This window comes from Mastomys coucha, unplaced genomic scaffold (genome assembly GCF_008632895.1).
Source record: "Mastomys coucha isolate ucsf_1 unplaced genomic scaffold, UCSF_Mcou_1 pScaffold18, whole genome shotgun sequence".
In the NCBI taxonomy this organism is placed as follows: Eukaryota; Metazoa; Chordata; class Mammalia; order Rodentia; family Muridae; genus Mastomys; species Mastomys coucha.
In genome coordinates this window covers 113,250,651-113,268,413 of record NW_022196900.1, presented here as the reverse complement: position 1 = coordinate 113,268,413, position 17,763 = coordinate 113,250,651, and the positions used below count along the sequence as shown (strand labels likewise).

General features: G+C 49.4%; 2 long non-coding RNA genes across 2 annotated transcripts; one reads left to right on the top strand and one right to left on the bottom strand.

Moving 5' to 3' along the window:
* Positions 1–14,701: 14,701 nt before the first annotated feature.
* Positions 14,702–15,987, bottom strand: LOC116095710. The gene is made up of 3 exons (XR_004120711.1): positions 15,858–15,987; positions 15,367–15,462; positions 14,702–14,927 (listed from the first exon to the last, which is right to left on the bottom strand). It is a non-coding gene; the product is annotated as an uncharacterized LOC116095710 (long non-coding RNA).
* Positions 15,988–16,166: 179 nt separating this feature from the next.
* On the top strand, positions 16,167–17,061 carry LOC116095708. Its single transcript, XR_004120710.1, has 2 exons — positions 16,167–16,370; positions 16,772–17,061. It is a non-coding gene; the product is annotated as an uncharacterized LOC116095708 (long non-coding RNA).
* Positions 17,062–17,763: the final 702 nt, after the last annotated feature.

The following is a 17,763-nucleotide window of genomic DNA, read 5'->3' as shown; positions in this document are numbered from 1 at the left end:
CTTGGTGCCATGGCTCCTTGGTGCCTGGCTCCTCAGTGCCATGGCTCCCTTGCCTGGCACACATGGCTGTGATGATTCACCCCACATCACCTGGCACCTTGAGGCAGGGCAAGGGATGAAAGGGTGGCTTCAGACGTGGGGAGCTCTAGGAGCAGCCTCCCTCTTTGATCTGCCTGCTTAAAAAATTCTGTCCCTGCATAGCCTCCCTTTAGGCTTTTTCAGTTCTGCAGGATTTCCAAACCCTTCTTTAAATAAAGATCAAAAGGGAGCCAGCTGCTGGCCTCAGCCTCCCTTTCCTGCTGGCCACCGGTCTGTCTGTCAGGATTTGAGTTGAAAGTCCCAGTGAAGGACTCCTGAGGATGAGGAATACTAGGTTGGGGGACTCTGAACCCTTCAGAAAACCTGGTCACTGGCTATAGAGTTCAGCCCCAACCCACCTTCCTCAGAATCTCTAAGTAACCTGCTACTGTGGGCTAAGCACAGGGATGTCTGTGGTCCCTTTAAAGTCCTGGAAGGGCCAAGGGGATTGTTTTCTTTTGTAGGTTTGGAGCTGAGACTCAGAGAAGCAAAAGCAGCTTGTCTAAGATCACACACACAGCAAGTCTGACCTGGGGGTCAGATCCTGGGAATTTGGATCCCAACCCATGTATGGAGCCACTCTGCTCCTTTGCCCAGGGAGTGACGGTCCCTCTTCAGCTTGTCAAAGGCTCCTGCACTTGGTGTTCAGGGACAATGGCGCATGTCAGGTCTGGGGGACCTGGGGCATGGAAATGGGAGCAGTCCATAGGTATCTAGTCACCCATTGTGACTGTACTCAAATGAGGAAGAAAATTCTGTGTAGGTAATTCTGTCTCAGGGTTAGTAGTAGGTTAGACATGGAACTGAAAAGCAGTTTTTCCTTGGTCTTAAGAGAAAGACAAAGAGAACCGAGCTCACCTGCCTGGGAGGCACAGCTCCTGGATTGCTCTGTACAAGGGGAACAGGGACCCCAGCCTGGCTGTATCACCAGCAGTGGAGACGGGGAGTCAGAGGAGGCAGATGGGTGGGTATCATGAGATCACACAGTGGGTCTCAGGTTGTAGTGCATTAGTCTTGAAGTTGGCTGAGCATTTGCTGTGAAAAAGAGAAATCTAAGGAGACAGCCATACGTGTTAGCTGTCAGGGTCTTGTACCTTCCTCTGAAGTTTCCAGATACTCTGAGTGGGTCATTTTCAGCACGCTCCCTCAGGATCATCGGGAGGCCTGAGGACACTGAAAGACTGAGGTCTGCTCCCTTCCAGCACCACAGACACACACTCACACACACATATACAACACACTCACACACACAGATACTTATGCACTCACACACAGACTCATACACACATACACATGCATGTGTGCATGCACACACAAACTCACACATACACACACATGCACACACTCATATACACATACTCACATGGATATGCATACACACTCATACACATATGCACATGTGCACACACTCACATGCACATGCACACACATATACTCCTATACACATATACATGCATGTGTATACACACACACTCCCACACTCACATGCACACACACTCATATACACATACACATGCATGTGTGTACACACATACTCACATGAACACTCACACACACCCATACACATATACACATGTATATATGCACACATATACACACATACTCACACACATACACTTATACACACATATACATGCACATGCATGCACATACACATGCACTCATATACTCACATACATGCACTCACACACTCACACAGGCACTGACACACACATATTCACACACTAAATGCACACATACACTCACAACACACTCATACACACATACACATGCATGTGAGAACACACACACACACGCACCCACATGCATTCACACCACCCACTCACACATGCATACACACATGCACACACATATTCTCACATTCTATATATGTACACACACACACACACGGCACACATGTGTAAGCTCTCTTAAAGGTGCATTGTGTACTTATCACACCCACATACACACATAAGAACATACCCTTCCTAAGATTTGCCCTCCAGGGATGGAAGAACTTAGAGCTGCACTTTTTTTAACTATAAATATAAGAATGTATTGAATATTAGTTGCAATGCTAAGTGATTCATCATATCATCATAGTTGGGATGGTCTTTAAGGCATCCTTGCTGATGTGTGCTGACTATATTCCCACTAGGAAGCTGAAGGGGCCACTTTAATGGCTTCTAGACAGGATAGCACATCAGGGAGTGTCAATCACAGTGTGGCCTTGAGAAGAGGGAGGAATGCTGGGACCATGCTTTCTGCACGTCTGGCCAACTGATGTTGGTACAGTTATTCCTTGGGCAAAATTTACTGAGCACCTACTACCCACACTCTGCTGTCTAGATAGAGCTGGAGGAAAAATAGGATGCACCTGTGCTGGTACACCTGTGCTGGTACACCTGTGCTGGTACACCTGTGCTGGTGCAGCTGTGCTGGTGCACCTGTGCTGGTGCAGCTGTGCTAGTGCAGCTGTGCTGGTACACCTGTGCTGGTGCAGCTGCCATCTGGGAAAGAGGTAACAATTGTGTATGTGCATCCGTGTGTGTGTGTCTGTGTGTATGTATGTATGTGTGTATATGTGTGTATGTGTGTGTGTATATATGTGTGTATGTATGTGTGTATGTGTTTATGTGTATGTATGTGTGTATGCATGAATGTATGTATGTGTGCATATATGTGTGTGCACACGTGTGTATATGTGTGTGTATATGTGTGTATGTGCATGTGTGTGTATATGTGTGTATGTGTGTGTATGTGTGTGTATGTGTGTATGTATGTGTGTATGTGTGTGCGTTTGTGTGTATGTATGTGTGTGTGTGTATGTGTTTGTCTGTGTGTATGTGTGCATATATGTGTGTGTGCGTGCGTGTGTATGTGTGTGTATATGTGTGTATGTGCATGTATGTGTATATGTGTGTATGTGTGTATGTATGTATGTATGTATGTATGTGTATATGTATGTATGTATGTGTGTATGTGTGTGTATGTGTGTGTGTCTGTGTGTATGTATATGTGTATGTGTGTATGTATGTATGTGTGCGTATATGTATTTATGTGTGTGTATGTGTATGTGTATGTGTGTGTGTGTGTGTATGTGTGTATGTATGTGTGTTGTTGCTGATTCTTGGGAAGGTTGGGAGGAGGTGAGGGAGGGGTAGTGTAACTTTAATTTTTTCAAATGCCTATTTTAAATGATGGTTCTTAAACACTTTAACCTCTGTAGCCCACCACCCACCAAGGCAGTGGAAAAGAAAGGATATGGGAGAAGCAGACCTGTTTAGAAAGGTTCTTTGGAGCAACTCCTGCCTGTGTTGTCTGGAAATCAGCAGTTCAGTTCATAGGTCAACAGGCAGCGGCAGCTCGATCCACACGCAAATACTTCACAGGTACAGCAGCAGTCCAGTTCAGTAGAGTCGGGATGGCAAACAGGAATCAGCAGCAGTGGCACAGCCTAAGAGAGACAGCCAGGCCTCAGCCTCAGCACGAGTCAGCGGGAGAGACCAGGGGGAACAGCCAGGAAAAGATCTGGGCTGTGCCTCTTTCAGGGAGGCAAAGATCAGCAAAGACTAGTGACCAACAAGCACTGCACAGCTAGCTCTATAAGCCTAGCTCAGCCTCCGTTAGTCCTGTTTATACTCCCTCCAAACACCACCTGTACTCCATGGATCTCGCCTCAGCATGTGAGTCTGTCTCAGCTGACATCACTCTGCCAATCAACCCAAGTCCAAGGAAGTGGCAAGACACTGCAGCACAGCACCAGAAGGTTTTTGGTGAGTTTCTCTCTATGGAGTCCTGACAAATGCAGCTCAACTACAGAATGTAAGGCGGACTAAGACAGGGATGTTGTTAGCAAAGAATCCTTCATCACGTGTCCTTTCACGTGCTTGCTTTAGCAGAGCATCCTCTCTCCTGTGTCTGTTTCAGCCAAATGTCTACCTTAGCCTTTCACACCTGTGTCCACTTCAGCTAAATGTTCCCTCCCGTGTTTGCCATCCAACCGACTTTCCAAAGAACCCATAAGTTTCCACTTCAGAGTTGCAGAGCTGTCTGGGGAAAGCCCAGCAAGTGCAAAGGTCCTGAGGCAGGAGGATGCTCCAGGCTCTAGGAGCAGCAAGGGGGCAGACACTTGGAGGTGGTTGGGGATGAGATTGTGGTGCTTCTGGGGGCCATGTCCCAGGACGCCGATGATGACGCCCACACACTTTCCACCCATCCTTTCAGCCACACATCTGCAGACTCACCCTTACTCTAAGTATGCCAGAAGCCATGATGGTTTTGATCAGAGAAGCAATGCTGTGTAATGCCAGTGTCTGGGGCTACAGGACCGGGAGCCTCCAGTAGCTAGGCTGAGGAGGCTGGTCAGCTTTGAGGGCTGGAATGTGTGTTCGTCTGGGCATGTGTAATGCGAGAGACTTATTAGACCTCAGGTAGAGGGACCAGGAGGTGTCAGGAAGGAGCTGATGTTGGAGAAGATGACACACGGGGTTGAGAGACCTGAGAGCAGGACCAGCCTGGATGGTCTCTCCGCAGGCCCAGTGTGGGAAGAGCGCAAAGAGGTTCAAGAGTGAAAACCAGGGCCCTGTGTCAGGACACAGAGTGGGAGGGTCTAGAATTGGTACTACCTTCGCCATCACAGCTGTGTTCCTCTTCTCTGGAGGGGCTCCTTGACTCTGCTCCTCTGTTCTGCACATTCTCAAGAAGGGTTATTTTCCTGCCTTCAGCCTCAGAGACTTTGATCTCCTGACTCTGGCTAGAGGCCTCTTGCTTTCCTGTGTACCTGTGTACCCGTGTACCTGTGTACCTGTTAGCTTCTGCTGTATAACAAGCAGCCTGGAAACACAGCTGTTGTAAGATTGCAAAGCACAGCATTGGTTATCTGGACCCGGCTGGCTCTTGCTAGCTCATATTCCCATTGCCTACCCATGGGCTGGCTAGTGTCCACATGCTCTAGCTTGGGCAGACTCATAGGAGGGAAGGTACATATGACTGGATGTTGACCAAGTCCCCTTGCTTTTCCTAGACATGACTCCTGTCTTTCAGAATGCTTGCTTGGCCTGTACACATAATGGCCTTAGAGGTGGCAAGGTCAAGAGTGGGGAGGGTCGCGTCTGGGGTGTGGTTCAGCTGGGAGAGTGCTTGTTTAGCATTCATGGAGTCTCAGGTTTGCTCCTCAACATTACATAACCCAGCCATGGTGGCACACACCAGTAACGCAAGCCCTTGCATGGCAGAGGGAGGAGGATCAGTTTGATATTGTTATCTTCTACATAGTGAGTTCAAGAACCCCGTGCCCCGAACCCCCAAGAGAAGAAAGGTTCTGAGAGAAAGGCAGGGACAGCCTCCCTGGTTTTGAGAATATGGGTTGAGTGTGGGCTTCCCTGAGAGGTTGGGTTCCCAGGGGTGACAGTTCTTAGCAAGCTTTCAGAGTGTGCCAAGGCAGTGTGGATTCACTCTAGCTCAGTGAACACATCCCAAGCTATCTGAACGCCAGGGCCCACAACACCATTGTGAAACCTACGCCTCATCCAGCCATGGGTGTGGAGCTGCTCCCAGCTCCTGACAGCAAGCAAGGCAAGGCTCCCAGCCATGCCTTAGGCAGCCATTCATTTAGCCATAACCATTAGCACATGGGGTGGGGGCTGCTCCTCTATGGGGATGCGTCATTGTTTTTGGATTGTATGTGCCAAACTGAATCATGTTCACTGCACAGAAATCTTGGTGGCTAATTGTTTACTCTGCTAGACAAAGGGTATCTGGAGGGAGGCTAGAGACACAGACTCGTGGAGCTGCCGGCTCTCTCTTGCTTGGCTGGGACACAGGGACATTTTTACCAGCTACTTTGCAGGCTCTTAGTGTGCATGCCAGCTTTTATTAGATTTTGGAGCCCACATTTGTGTCCTAGTAATTGGATGCAGTGAAGTACCTCTACTCTGAATGGCACTGGGAAGACACTCGTCCAGGATGGGAGAGGACATGTATGAAGCAGAAATGCATGGCCCGAGCCTGCAGCCAGGGTTGTAGCTGTCCTGTGGACTGACAGAAGCCTTGGACAGCATGTTCCACATTTCTGGGTCTCTCAAATCTGAATGCTGACCCATGGCTCCCTCCTGAACCAGACTTGTCTGTCACTCCTTGCTCAGAGCTCCTGTACTGGCTGGTTTTACGTGTCAACTTGACACTAGCTGGAGTTATCACAGAGTGAGCAGTCTCCGCTGAGGAAATGCCTCCGTGAGATCCAGCTGTTAGTGAGCAAGGAGAGAAGGCCCAGCCCATCGTGAGTCATGTCATCCCTAGGCTGACAGTCCTGGGTTCTATAAGGCGGCATTCTGAGCAAGCCGGGGAAGCAAGCCAGTAAGAAACACCCCTCCATGGCCTCTGAATCCACTCCTACCTCCAAGTTCCTGCCCTGTGTGAGTTCCTGTCCTGACTTCCTTTGGTGAAAAACAGCAATGTGGAAGTGTAAGCTGAATAAACCCTTTCCTTCCCAGCTTGCTTGGGGGGCGGGTGTCTTGGTGTTTTATTGCAGCAATAAAAACCCTGAATAAGATAGCTCCTAAGATACCCCTGGTCCACAGGCACCATACTGCTGGTGTTTAAAGGTCTTGCAGCTCACAGCCTGGAGTCTCAGACTGAACAGGCTTTCTGGGCCACTGGCTTGGGAAAACACAGCTTTGTCTAAGTTGATCTTTAAACACTGGATTTTACAGCTCAGCGATGCCTTTGGCCTATTCCTTCATCCACCTGGGGGAACTGAGGCTCAGAGAGGACCAGCAGCTGGTTCATTTCAGCCTTGGCCTGTGCTAAAGGTCATGGATGCTTCCATCTGTGTGACTCTGAACTGGAGGTGGAGCCTCCTGCTCTGCTACTGTGGATGAAGCAGTTATTGCTTTTATTTAAGCAAGTTTCTATTGAAGGGCCATGTGATTGGAAGGAGGGCCCAACCCTTTCCTCACCAATCTGCTACCCTTCCCTCTGCCCATTTATCCATCTATCCTTCCTTTTACCTGTCCATTAATCCATCTAACCATTCACACAACTTTCTTCCATCCTCCAATTTACCATGGATTATCCCTATTTGCAATCACTGAACTTTCCACCTACCCATCATCCACCCATCCATTCACCCATCCACCCATCTATCCATCCATCCACCCACCTATCCACCCATTCATCTACCCACTCATCCACCCATCCATCCATTCCCTCACCCACCCATCCACCCATTCCCCCACCCATCCGCCCATCCACCCATCCACCCATCCACCCATCCATCCACCCACCCATCCATCCATCCATCCATCCATCCATCCATCCATCCATCCATCCACCCATCCACCCATTTATCCATCCATCCACCCATCCATCCATCCATCCATCCATCCACCCATCCATCCATCCACCCATCCATCCATCCATCCATCCACCCATCCATCCATCCACCCATCCATCCATCCATCCACTCACCCACTCATCCACCCATCCATCCATCCATCCATCCACCCACCCATCTACCATCTTTCCAACAACCAGTTGCCTGTCTATCATCCATCCACTGGATTTGCAGCATCTATCCATCTATCCATTTATTCATTACCACACACCATCTGTCCACACAGCAGAGGGTGTGGTGGGGGAAGGTAGAATGTCTCTGCTTCTTGGAGTGCACAGGTTTTGGGATTGCTAACTGGGATGATCTGGAAGGGCTTCTCTGATCAAATGCCTTACCTGGAGCTTGAAGAACAAGAAGGTGCTGGTCAGTCCTCTGGAGAAAGGCAAGCCCTCTGTTCTTGCTTCTTGTCCTGGTTGAGCACTCTGCAGTCTCCTTGTCCCTCTCTGACTTCAGTGTCTCCTTTATCTCATGACTGGCCTTGTCCTACTCCTTCTCAACACCTTGAGGGGAAATGTTCAGAGGCAGCTGGTGCAGAGCTGGCGCATGACCCTTGCTCCTTCCACTTTCCACTTTCTCCTTACAGCAGGTGTTTTCATCCTCAAGGTCACTGGCTACAGTGTGGCCAGCTATCACACACACACACACACACACACACACACACACACACACATACACACACAAGCACACACACCACACACATATACACACACATGCACATACTTCACACACACTTATGCACAAGCACACATGCACAGAGACACAGACACACACACATTAGACACACACCATACCACCCACATGTGCACATACACACACAGACACACCCACACATATCCACCCCCACACATACCACCCCCCATCTGCACACACAAACACACCAGACACACAAACACCAGACACACAAACACACCAGACACGTAGACAATGCACACATATACACATAAATGCACACATACACCACACATACATGCACACACATGCACACACACATGCACACATCATACACAGATACACACATATGCGTGCACACCCACACCCACACAGACACACATACCATGTGCACACACACACATACACACACATACACATACACACACAGACCCCCCCCCAACACACACATATGTATCACAGGCAGGGATTAGACCCGAGAAGCAAAAGCAACCATCTCTTGAATGTTTACCCTTTGACTCTGGAGAGACACATTCCTAAGGGATTTCTGCCCATATGTATTTGACCAGGCTAATGTCCACAGTCCCTTCTCTGCTGGCTGCAAAGGAGGCAATTTGCTACCCTCATTGTAGGAGTGCAAGGAGCCTCCCAGACATCCTCCTGGATGGTGCTCCCTTTCCTCCAGTTTGGGTGACTTTCCCAGGGAAAGATTTGCCATGCTTGCTGTACCTCTGTCTCCTCTGTTTCTGTAACCTTGAGTTGCTAGAGGGGCTGGCATATCCTTTATGTCCTTTCCCAATGTCTAGTCCTTGCTGGCTGAACATAGGTTGTTCTACAGGATTTGGTGCATGGTCCCTTAACCCACACTCTTTCTTGCTTCCTTAGAACTCACTGCTTGACTCTTCTCTCTGTTGGCTTGAGGTTTTTTTTTTTTTCTTGTGAAATAGTCCATGGTATTACTGTTCTAGGAGGAGGACTGTCTTAGTCAGGGTTTCTATTCCTGAACAAAAAACCATCATGACCAAGAAGCAAGCTGGGGAGGACAGGGTTTATTCAGCTTACATTTCCACATTGCTGTTCATCACCAGAGGAAGTCAGGACAGGAACTCACACAGGGAAGGAACTTGGGGGCAGGAGCTGATGCAGAGGCCATGGAGGGGTGTTGCTTACTGGCTTGCTCCACTTGCTTTCTTCTAGAACCTAGGACTACCAGCCCAGGGATGACTCCACCCAAAATGGGTTTGGCCCTCCCCTCTTGATCACTAATTGAAAAAATACCTTACAGCTGGATTTCATGGAGGCATTTCCTCAAGAGAGGCTCCTTTCTCTGTGATAACTCCAGCTTGGGTCAAGTTGACACACAAACCCGGCCAGTATACCTTCTCAGCTCCTTAGTGGCATCTATTATAACCAGTCTCTTATTTTTCCTAATCCCTCCTGCCTCCTCTAGGGAACACTCTCATTATGGTCCCCACAGAATCAGAACTCAGATTGAAGCTCCCTGTCCTTTGTAGTGAATGGCTTGGTGCAGTGACCAGCAGGAGAAGGACACTGAGGACTTTCATGGGGAGAGTTTCTGGGGAGAGTTGGTCAGGAAGGCTCTTAGTCTGCCATGGAGTCAAAGAAAGCTCCGCGGTTGCAGGAAGCCTTTTGAAAAGGACAAGGGGGCAATCTCTGGGTAGATCTGGTGCCTGTTCATAGTCTGGGATGCCCAGGTCTCTGCGGAAGAAGTTCAGAGGAGAGGGGTGTGGTACCACATCCGATTCAGCTCCTCCAGCTGAGGTGAGCGTTGCTGGGGTCATCACTGGATGCCTCCCTGGGAGAGCAAAGATTCCTGAGCCTTCTCTCTTCAGGGCTCAAAAATGGGAAAAGCCCACACTAAGTTTCTGGAGGTTCTGACCCCACCTAGCTCCTGTTCTCTTCTGTGCTGCTGACTCGGGAAACTTTGTCTCTTGGATGATTGGCGTAAGAGCCATAGGGGTGGTTGGGAGTGGGCGACCTCTCCTCTCTGGGCCCAGACTCTGGAGAGCGGCTGTCATCGAGAACAGACAGCCTACCATGCATTGTGCTGGGCCTTTTAACATCTGACCAAATGCAGGAAACAGGGTACCAGAGACGCAGATACGACACTGTAGGAATCACTCTGCATGCCCATGGACAAGCTTTGTTTCAAACCTAGGCCCACATTCTCAGCACCAGGGGCCCTCCAGCCAGCTGCTCCCTGGGCCTTAGCCAGACACCCAGGAGTCTTCTCTTGGATCCCAAGGAAGTTGTGGAGGAAAGGACATCAGCATCAGCCTGAGGGTTAGCAAGAACCTTTCTTCTTTCCCTTCTGGAAAGACTCCAGAATGCACAGCTTAGATATACTTGTGCCTCAGACCCCTGACCTCAGGCCATGCCAGCTCAGACCCCTGACCTCAGGCCATGCCAGCTTACAAGACTTCCCTATCCTTAACTGCTGGGTAGTTCTGCAAATCCCAAGCACAAATACAGCACCCCTACAGCTCAGGTCAGTAATCTACAGTGTCCTATCTCTTCCACAATCAGTCCGGGGGCTCAGCCACAGGGAGCCAGGATAGTTCACACCACCTAGGAAGGCACACTGAGGCTGAGGCTGAGGCTGAGGCCGAGGCTGAGGCTGAGGCTGAGGCCGAGGCTGAGGCAGCCCTCACTCACAGGCAGCTCCTGTAAGGCCACCCAACCATCCCGTGGCCTGATGTGCCTAGAAGAGATCTTTAAACCTGTCTGTGTCTGTAACTTTAATTTTTTCATATCTTATTTTTAATGATGGTTCTTAAATGCTTTAACCTCCTTTGTAGCCCACCACCCACTAGAGGTAGTGGAGAAGAAAGGATATGGGGAAAGTGGACCTGTTTAGGAAGGTTCTTTGGAGCAACTCCATCTATGTTGTCTAGAAATCGGCAGTTCAGTTCACAGGTCAGCAGCAGCAGCTCGATCCACTCTCAAACACTTCGCAGATACACCCGCAGTCGGGTTTGGAAGAGTTGGGTTACAACAGTGGTGACATGACCTAGCAGAGACAGCCTGGCCTCAGCCTCAGCTTGAGTCAGCAGGAGGGACCAACAGGAACACCAGGAGAAATTCTCAGCTGTGTCTCTCTCAGGAAAACAAAGATCAGCAAAGATGGAAGACCCACATTTTGCACATCTAGCTGTCCCAGCAAGCCAAGCTCTGTCTCTGTCACTCCATGGAGTCCTATTTATACTCTTCAGATATCACGTGTCCTCCACATGCCTTGTCTCAGCATGGGTCTTGCCTCAGCATGTGCATCCAATCAGCATGAGTACTCAGAAATGGCAAGGAGCCCACAGCATAATACCTGAAGTTTTTTGGTATGTTTTTCTCTATGGAGTCCTGACAAATGCAGCTCAACTAGGCAATGTAAGGCAGACCAACACATGTGTGTTGTTAGCAAAGAATCCTTCATTACATGTTCTTTCAGGTGCTTGCTTTAGCAGAACATCCTCTCTCCTGTGTCTGCTTCAGCCAAAGGTTCCTTCATGAGTCTGCCTTAGCTTTTCACACCTGTGTCCATTCTCACAAAATGTTCCTTCACGTGTTTGCCCAGCAAAACAACATCCAACCAATTTCCCAAAGAACCCGTAAGTTTCCACTTTATGGGCAACAATCCATTTCCTCTAACTCTGCAGTGGAGGTTCTTCATGTCACGGTTGCTGTGGAGTGACTTTTAGCTTCCTTCACACCAGCCATTCCTGTCCTTCTGCTCCAAGATACTCATAGCAGAAAACATCAGGGCCAGAAAAACCCTGGCAGGAGAGAAGGAAGGTACGCCATGAGCCTCTCTGTGAACATGATCAAAGTATATGTGATCATAGTTTATATAAAATATCATGTTATATAATATATATGAAAATGCCAAAAGAAACCCATTATTATGTATAATTAATATATGTTAAAAAAACAAGAAATAGATTAAAGCTAAGCCCACCAGAGAAGCATTTCTTAGCCACTGAAAGTAGTGTGATCCTGCAATGCTGAAAAAATTCACTGAAGGTGGCTTCATCTTATTGTTTACAAGAAAACAGTTTCTTTAAATAACTTCATTATGCCTTTTCCACATGCAAACCCATTTTCAGGATATTACTTCTTATTTATTTATAAGAAAATTTTGTCTTTGTCAATTAAATGATACTCATTTCATGTTTGTTTATGTTCTAGTAGGACAAAATACAATTCAATATCGAATGTGACAAAACCAAACCAAAACAACAAAAAATAAAAACTAAGCAGCTGGGGGCAGACTGAGGCCCAGGATTGGTGACAGACTCTGTGGCTCCAGGGTTGGTGACAGACTCTGTGGCTCCAGGGTTGGTGACAGACTCTGTGGCTCCAGGGTTTGTGACAGACTCTGTGGCTCCAGGGTTGGTGACAGACTCTGTGGCTCCAGGGTTGGTGACAGACTCTGTGGCCTAGGGTTGGTGACAGACTCTGTGGCCTAGGGTTGGTGACAGAATCTGTGGCCCAGGGTTGGTGACAGACTCTGTGGCTCCAGGGTTAGTGACAGACTCTGTGGCCCAGGGTTGGTAACAGACTCTGTGGCTCCAGGGTTAGTGACAGACTCTGTGGCCAAGGGTTGGGAAGTGGAGGATGAAGAATTTCAAGTTTCAAAGAAGACCTCGTCTTAAAAGCTTAGTCTCTCTCTCTCTCTCTCTCTCTCTCTCTCTCTCTCTCTCTCTCTCTCTCTCTCTCTCTCTCTCACACACACACACACACACACACACACAGACACACACACACCTCAAATCTAAATAGCCCCTCCCAACAGCAGCATCAGCAGCAACCATAAAAACCAATGGAACTGGATTGGAGATGTGGCCCAGCGGTTAACAGTGAGGACTGCTCTTGCAGAGGTCCTGAGTTTGGTTCCTAGCACCCATGCCAGATGGCTCCAGGGGATCTGACATCCTCTCTGGCTTCCAAGGGCACATATGAACTTCCTGTATACATATGAACACACTCACACCACACAGACACACACACACACAGACACACACACACACACATTGACAGAGAGAAACACAGACACACAGACACAGAGAGAGACTAAAGAAGACAGTAAAACAAAATTTAAAAATAAAAAAAAAAAAACCTGTTTCGAGGCCCCTACTGGCAGACGCAGGTATAAGTTGTTCCCAGGGCCAACAGAAACCCCACAGTTGAGATCTGCCTGGCCACACCTGGGCGGTTTCTAGATGCCCCACAGCTGAGATCACCCTGGCCACATCTGAGTCAGTTTCTAGAAGCCCCAACCTTTTTCTTCTGTTTCTTCTGGTTCCTTCCAGGTGTGCCAGACACTCAACGCTTCTACCCAGGGGAGGGAGGATGGGGCCCGGATAGTCTCCTCCCTACAGTCAGCTGGACAGAGGGCTCCCCGGCAAGGCTGTGAATCCTGCTGTTTCAGAGCGCAGCATACCCACCCCAACTATAGGTCACTTCAGGCTGGAGGTTAAGGTTTTATGGAATGTCTTGTAAAGCGGCCCTGCCTCGCATCTTCCACCAGGAGGAGGTGTGTGCTCTGTAAAGAGGTTCTCCGTCTGCTTTCTCCAGTCCACTGGGCTCAAAACTCTGCCTGCTTGTCTTGTAGGTAATGGGCTGGCACAGGGCTCACAGAACCTGCCACCTTCAGGCAGCTTGGGGAACACTCTCTCCATACCCTGCCTACTGGGTAGGCCCAGCCACTGTCCACCTCCGATGGCAACTGCTACCACAGACTTATAACTGACGCAGTCTGAGAGCATTGGGAGGCATGGTGCCAGTCCCGCCCCCTCCCCCGCTCCCCCGCACTCTCTAACCAGGCTCTGGGGACTGTGTGTGTCCAGGTCCTAACCAAGAAGATGGGCAACAGCATGCTCATGTTTGCACGAGCTTTTCCTCTGTGGTAACTCAGAATCATCGTAAGGAGGAAGGTCAGTTTGCTTCACAAGTTGAGGTGTCAGTCCCTCCTGGAGCAGACCTTTCGTCCTAGGTGGCATGGCAGTTGGACGCTAGCACTAGGCTATGCCTCTTCTTCCCATTTCCTTCCATCTGGGCCTCAGCCCGTTAGGATGACGTCATCACGCTCACAATGTCATTCCCTACTCAGGTAACTCTGCCAGAGCTGTGCGCCACCCACCTCCTGGGACAGTCTAAACTCAGTTTGCTTGCTTGACCACAGGACAGACTAACACAGGGCTTCACGGGATGCTTCAGAATGCCAAGCATTCTGAAATATCTGGGAGTTCCCATGGAAACAGACCTGCGTCCCATGCCACACGGCTGACAGCCAGAGGCAGAGTCGGGTGTGCAGACACCAGGGCTCCTTTTTGTTTTCTAGAAGGACAGTAGGGAAACTGAGGCCACAACTCTGGAGAGCACAGGTTGGTGGCCATTCGGCTGACAGAAGCCACGGTGGGAGCTGTTCCCCGTTCAGACGCCACATCCTGTAGCTTGCAGCCAAGAGGACTTCCTGCCTGATGTATTTCCCTCCTAAGATGAGTAAATGCGACTTTATGGGAATTTAGTAACGGGATAAACCACAGATGGAAAATCAAACACTTAGAAAAATCATTTAATGTTTTTATTTACTCCATATGAGAAGTCACCAGCTTGGGCTGCAATAGAAGCTGTTACATAATTTATGGCCACAAAACCGGTCCCCAACGCATCATACTCACAGGCTTTGCAGGTCCCCAAGGCGCCCAATTCATATTCAGTTCTAGTTGGGCAGGATGGATGGCAGAGGGTGCAAAAAGGGGAGCTGGCTTCTGAAGTGAGCAGAACTGAGCTGGCAGGGAGGGGAGAGAGGTACAGGCACATGGTGGCAAAGCCTCTGCCATGGGCAGGTTCAAGTTTATTTTGACATTTTGTATGATATTTTGTATGTTATACAGCCTAAGTAAAAACAAACCTACTTCTCAGAAAAATAGACCTTTTGCCTCACACCTTTGTGATGCCGTTTGCAACACAAACATGAGAACTCCACTGCAGAGAAGTTTGATCAAGTGTTTTGACGACATGGGCTATTAAATCCTTCCTGAAGAGAGGTTTGCCAACACTCAAGGGCAGCTACAAATGAGATTATCACTTGAATTGAGCCTGGAGTTCCCAAGTGGGGACTCTGCTGGGCCTTGGCTTGGGTGCAGCTGTGCACCTTGCTTGCCAGCCCTCTCCCTCCCTCCTCCCTCCCTCCCTCCTCCTGGCTTCTTTCCTTCATTTCTCCTTACCCTGCTTTGTCTCTCCCTTCTCCTTTGCTCTCTCCCCGGCATGTTTCAGCTCCATCCAGGACTCATGTACAGAAGCGTCTAATGGTTTTTATAAACCTGTAAGGCAAATGTCATTGGCTTTAATTTTGCAGATGACATACAGAAGGCTCTGAGGCTGAGAAATCTGGATATATGTTCAACATGAACCTTTGACCTCCATTGCCAAGCCTGGCTTGACTTTCCCATATTGCTGACTCCCGTGTGGGCAGAATAGTGCTCCCCAAAGTCAACAGGGGTCACTGTGAGGTCATTAGTTGGAATGAAGTCACAGGGAGTGGCCTGGGTCCTGAATCCAATGTCTGTGGTCTTTGGAAAAGGAAAACAGACACAAGCTATGTGTCCAGTGAGGGTAGAGCTCAGGTGGCCACACATGTCCGGCAATGATAGAAGCTAGAGGAGGCATGGAATGGACCCTCCCTCATAGGCGTCAGGGGAATCAGCTGCAGCCCCACCTTCTTGAAAGCTTTGAATGGGACCTGGGTGCCCTGATGAAGCTTGGCTTGGGGAGACAGTCTCTGTGTGGTTCCTATTCATCTGTGACCCCCCCCAAGGTCATATGACTTAGATTGGACAGGATGGGTTCTTGAGATGGGCCACCTTGCCAGTGAGAACAGACAGCTGTGCTCTGACTTTGGGTAGGAGAGAGAACAGAGCTGGTCTTGTGTGCTGATGTATGGGCTCACAAAGCTGGGGCGTGTCCACTCAGGGACGACGACGACAGTGTAGAGCAGTTTTCTTAGCCTCCTTTGGGGAGGCTCTTGTGTGGGGCTGTTTAGATTCCTGTGAGGTCTTGGGTGTCAAAAATCAAAAGATCTGCTTCAGAAAGGCACTGAACTCACAGATGCAGCACAATGTTGCAAGGGTCTCCTTAGTGTTCTGGTTTCGGAGTTAGATTGTGATGAAGCCCGGTTCAGCCTGTTCTTCATGTCACCTGACACATAAGGAGCCACTTGAGTGCTGCAAAGGTACATCACATCCTGCTCTTGCCTTAGGGACTGAATCCTCTCTGAGTCCCCTCCTGCCACTTCCACAGCTCAGGGCTCAGGGCTCAGGGGCATGCACTGTTGAATGCTCTCAACCTAACGTATCTGACCTCCTCCAGGGCAGGGGCACAGGGAGGGGACCTTGGTGGCGATGAAGATGGACAAGTGGCCAGATCTCAGGAATCAATGCAGACATACAACTCGGCTCCTGTTGTGCAGGACCACCCTTGGGGATGCTGTTGGGGCAGTGGCTCGCCCAGGCCCCTGTATGGCCATTGGGGTGCCTCTCTTTGGGGGCTCAGTGATTGTACTGCAGTTGGTACTCTGAATGGCTCCAACCTTGGTGGTCTCAGACAATAACCTTGTGCTCACTCACTCTGCAGTTCACCGTTTGACATCCCGTTCTGACGTGTGCTCTAGGACAGAAGTCCTTCCACTACCTCCAGGCCCTGATGCTTCCTCGTTCCTAGAGTTCCTTGGCTGTGGCTGCATCACTCTGGTCTCTGCATCACTCTGGTCTCTGCATCACTCTGGTCTCTGTGTCCAGGGCCACATGGTCACCTCCCCAGTGTCATTTATCTTATGAAGACACCATTGCTGGACTTAGGGACACCATGACCATCCAGCATGACTGGATGGTTTCCTAAATGAATCTCTTGGATTACCTGCTCCACATCAGCCCCGGCTCACAGATTTTAGAGGTTGGGACTTGGGCAGATGTTTGGGGACCATCTTTCAGGCCCCCTGTCAGTGAGGTCTGTGCTTTGATGAAGTCTGTTGGGCCTTTGTCCATGATGTAGAAATCTCATCCTTTCACACAGGTCTGTGGAGGGGCTCACCAGGGTGTGCTAGTTGGTTTTGTCCACTTGACACAAGCTAGGGTCATCTGGAAAGAGGGCACTTCAACTGAGAGAACTTCCTTCAGATTGGCCAGTGGGTGTTTGTCTGTGGGGCATTTTCTTGATTAATGATTGATATGGGAGGGTCCAGCCCACCGTGGGCAGTACCATCCTTGAGCAGATGGTCCTGGGTTGTAAACAAAGGCTGATCAGGCCATGAGAAGCAAGCCAGAGAGCAGAAGCCCTCATGACCCCTGCTTCAGCTTCTGCCTCCATGTTTCTTCCTCTTCTTCATGATGGCCCACTATATGCTGTAACCTGAAATAAGCCCTTTAATCTCCAAGTCACTCTTGGTCATGGTGTGTATCACAGCAGTAGAAAGCACACCAGGACACCCAGGAGCCGCAATTAAAAAATGTTTCTCTGGCAAATCCACACATGTGGGAATTTGAGGGGAATGATCTACAGAATCAGAGTCAGGACACAGCCCAAAACCACAGCAATGGCAAGTCTCTCTCCCTCCCTCCCTCCCTCCC